The 4107-nt window shown below is 40.8% G+C and overlaps 1 non-coding gene across 1 annotated transcript; it reads left to right on the top strand.

Annotated features, from left to right (window-relative positions):
- The first annotated feature begins 1628 nt into the window (after positions 1–1628).
- LOC131247440 (small nucleolar RNA R71) lies at positions 1629–1735 on the top strand. Its single transcript, XR_009171737.1, has one exon. It is a non-coding gene; the product is annotated as a small nucleolar RNA R71 (small nucleolar RNA).
- Positions 1736–4107: the final 2372 nt, after the last annotated feature.

The raw sequence follows: 4107 nt of genomic DNA, 5'->3' as shown, positions 1-4107 counted from the left end.
AGGTCAGAGGTGTCGTATCTTTCACGAAAGAGTCAATCATGTTAATATCGTAGAAATCGTCATCATCCTCTGAATTGCTGCCGTTATTGAAAAAAATGTTTGACTCCAATGTCAAATTTCCAAAAGACATAGTCATGATACCATTCCTGCAATTGATAATTGCATTTGACGTGGCAAGGAATGGGCGACCAAGAATGACGGGAATCTGAGTGCTCATGTTATTGATGGGTTCGGTGTCCAGGATGATAAAGTCTACAGGGTAGTAAAATCTATCAACTTGGACCAACACATCCTCAATTATCCCTCTTGGTACACGAACAGAGCGATCAGCAAGTTGTAGTGTGGTTAGGGTGGGTTTTAATTCACCCAAACCTAACTGTTTGTATACCGAGTAGGGAATCAGATTGACGCTCGCTCCTAAGTCAAGAAGTGCGTGATCAATTCGATGGTTCCCGATTACACATGATATGGTTGGGCTACCGGGATCCTTGAATTTCTGCGGCACGTCTTGCTTCAGGATGGCACTCACTTTCTCAGTCAAGAAGATTTTCTTTTGAATAATTTTCCGTCGCTTGGTCGTGCATAAGTCTTTTAGGAATTTGACATATGAAGGTATTTATTTAACGACATCAAGCAGAGGAATGTTGACTTTCACCTGTTTCAACACCTCTAAGATATCCTGAGAGTTAGAGAGAGGTTTTGGTGAAACCAACCGTTGGGGGAATGGAGCAACTGGCTTCTCTAGAAGTTCCGGTTCCACTTTTTGTGGGGCATCACTGGATCCATCATTGTTGTCCTCTTTTGGTTCTTGAGGCTTTTCAGGCCTAACCGGAAGAGTTTTATCAATGATCTTCCCACTCCTAAGAGTGGTGATGGATTTAGCATGTCCCATCTGATTTGAAGAGCTGAGATCATTATTCTCGTATTGCGGTTTAGGATTGGGGAGAGGTTGTGCAGGAAGCATCCCCTTTTCTATAACCGTCATACGAGAATCTATCTTTTGCATAAAATCTGTGATTCCCCGCATTGCCTGAGCCAGCTCTTGTATGGGATTTTGAACCGGTTCCTCTTGAGGTTTCACTTGATTTGGATGTTGATTGAAGAAACCTGGAGGAGTCGCCGTTTGTCCATTCCTCCAACTAAAGTTTGGATGATTTTTCCAGCCAGGATTGTATGTGTTGGAGTTAGGTCCAGTAAAAGGTCTTTGATAATTATTTACGGCATTGGCTTGTTCATTCAACACTCCTCGAAAGGCAGGTATTGTAGGACAGTTTTCAGTTGTGTGAATGTTGCAATCACAGATGCCGCAAACAATTTCATTGACCTTATCCTTCTTTCCTTCCATGGCCTCAACTTTCCTTATGAGCGTAGTCACTTTACACTTGAGATCATCCTCTTCTTTCAAGAGATATAATCCACCGTTCTCCTTTGATTGAGTTGGCCTAGTCGTGGTGTTCGACTTTGGGTAATAGTCCCAAGATTGTGTTTTTTCAGCCAAACTGTCGAGGTAGTCCCATACCTCGTTGACATCTTTATTAATGAATTCTCCATTACACATTGTCTCGACCATTTGGCGCATGGAAGATGTCAGTCCATCGTAGAAAAAATTTGTAATGCGCCACGTTTCAAATCCGTGTTGTGGGCATGAACTGACCAAATCTTTGAACCTTTCCCAACATTGGAAGAATGTTTCATCTTCCTTTTGGGCAAAGTTCATGATTGCTTTTCTGAGGGTAATCGTTTTATGATGTGGGAAGAATTTTTTTATGAATTCCCTCTGCATGTCGTTCCATGTGCCAATGGATCTAGGACGTAGTGAATGTAACCACGTCTTAGCTTTCTCTTTTAAGGAAAAAGGAAAGAGTTTCAGCCTAATTGTATCTTCAGATACATTAGGAAAACATAATGTAGCTATTATTTCATCGAACTCTTTCAAATGTAAATATGGACTTTCAGATTCAAGTCCATGGAATTTGGGAAGGAGTTGGATAACTCCTGGCTTGATGTCCATTTGTCCTGTGTTTTCAGGAAAAATCATGCATGAGGGCGTACTCACTCCCGCAGGTTGTAGAAAATCTCGTAAAGTACGAGGCGGGGGTGCCTGTTGCACCTCATTCTCATCTTGGGTATCCTCCACCCTGGGTGGAATTAGAGGAGGTTGGTGTTCAGCCATAACTTCAGTTAACTCAGGGGATTTCGAGCGGTGTCTAGTCCTGCGATGGATAGTCAACCCCTCAATCAATCCTCCTTCAGTCAAGAGACGTCGAGTGTCGTCACGGGCCCACTTGGGCATGAAAACACTCGCAGCCCTCAGTTAAAAACTTAACCCTAGGAAAGGAAAAGAAAATCTAGAAAGAAAGAGAGAGTTGGAAAGAAATTACCAAATTGGAGTCCTAAGTTAAGGACCTGCAAAATAAAAATAAAATAAGTTAGATTCTAAAAGAAAGTGGAAACTTCTAAAATAAACTAGGAAAGTCTTATACTAGAAAGTAAATTACTAAAAGAGAGTTGAAAAATAGAAAGTGGAGAAGGAGTGTACCGAATTAGAGATTTCTATCTTAAAGGCCTATAAAATAAGAAGGTTAGTTCCTAAACAGATATTCTAAAAATAAATTAGGAAACAAAATTACTTTTTAAAAGTGTTAGAATTAGAAAGTTACTAAAATAAAACAAAAATAGAAAGTTAATTCCTACAAAAGGGAGGATACTAGAATTAGAAAATTTCTAAAATTTACACCCTAATTCTAAAAAACAGAAAAAGTAGAGGATTTAGGAAGGGATTACCAATTTAAGAGCTTATGTCCAGATCCTATAAAACAGGAAACAAGTTAGTTTTGAACTCAAATAAAAATAAATAAATAAATAAAAACTAAGGTTAGCAAAATCCTAATCTTAAACTAATCCTAAAACCAATTAATTTCAGGAAATCGTAACCGTCAGTCCCCGGCAACGGCGCCAAAAACTTGTTCACTCCCCAAGTGCAGGGTTGTGATGTAGTAATAAACTCGGTAAGACCGAGGTCGAATCCACAGGGACTGATACCTGTACGTTATCCGAAACCAAGAAGAACTAGAACTAGACTAAGATGTGATCTAAACCAAATAGAAATTAAGGAATAATTGTGGAAGAATTATCTAAGACTTTAAGGAATTCAGAGGACGGGAACTAGGGATTTAGAGGATCCACTTGTAGAGATCAGGGAGATTGTATGCCAGGATCACAAATTATGGAAATTTACTGAACTGCCATTGATATAGGTTTCAAGAGATGAAAGGTGTATGAATTAGAATGGATTCCATCATCTAACCATGCCCAGGAGACAAAGTAAACAACAGGATTAAACTAATTACCAACCAATCAACAATGTATGAAAATCAGGAAGGGTACGACATCCAACCATGCCCAGGAGACGATGGTGAACATCAGGGCTTCCTGACATTATAATCAAAATAAGAGAAGAGGAATACTCAAAGCCATTGCAAGCCCATTGTAATTTCAGTCACAACATGCCATTAAAAACTAAAGAATATTCCCATAAAATTAAATCAAAAAAAAAAAATCTCTTCAATCTAATCAAAGGGCACCAGCAACATCTCTCCCATCAGGCTACAAGCTTCACCTCTTAGCCCTAGCTAAGAGGTTTAGCCTAGCGTGATCATGCTAGAACCAAAAAAAATCAAAGGAAAGACATCAATAAAAGGAAAAGAAAAAGGAAACAAAAGGAATTCCCTGTTTCTTTTCTTCAATCATCCAAGCCTTCAAACCACGCCAGCCTTACCTCCCGAAAACAAAACCCAAAAGCTTCCTCAGCAGCAGCAACTGACCTCGTGCAGCAGCAACCGCCACCTCAGCAGTAAAGCCCGTGCAGCAGCCGCCCACCACGCACAGCAGCCACACTCTCTGAATTCTCCCAAGCCGTGCACAGCAGCAGAACACTCTCCCCGAACCTCCCTTTTTTTTTCTTCTTCTTTTCCTCCCTTTTAAAGATGGCCAGCCCCCCCCCCCCTTCCGGTGCTGTGGAGTCCCACCAGACCTAGCTTACATAAACAGTCCTTCCGCAGGTAGTTTGTAACGGAGCCGGACTCCCTGTTTACGCAGCCGCGTCCG

This window comes from Magnolia sinica, chromosome 5 (assembly GCF_029962835.1).
Source record: "Magnolia sinica isolate HGM2019 chromosome 5, MsV1, whole genome shotgun sequence".
Lineage (NCBI taxonomy): Eukaryota > Viridiplantae > Streptophyta > Magnoliopsida > Magnoliales > Magnoliaceae > Magnolia > Magnolia sinica.
The sequence above is the reverse complement of the archived record's forward strand: the minus strand, read 5'-3'. Positions and strand labels throughout refer to the sequence as shown.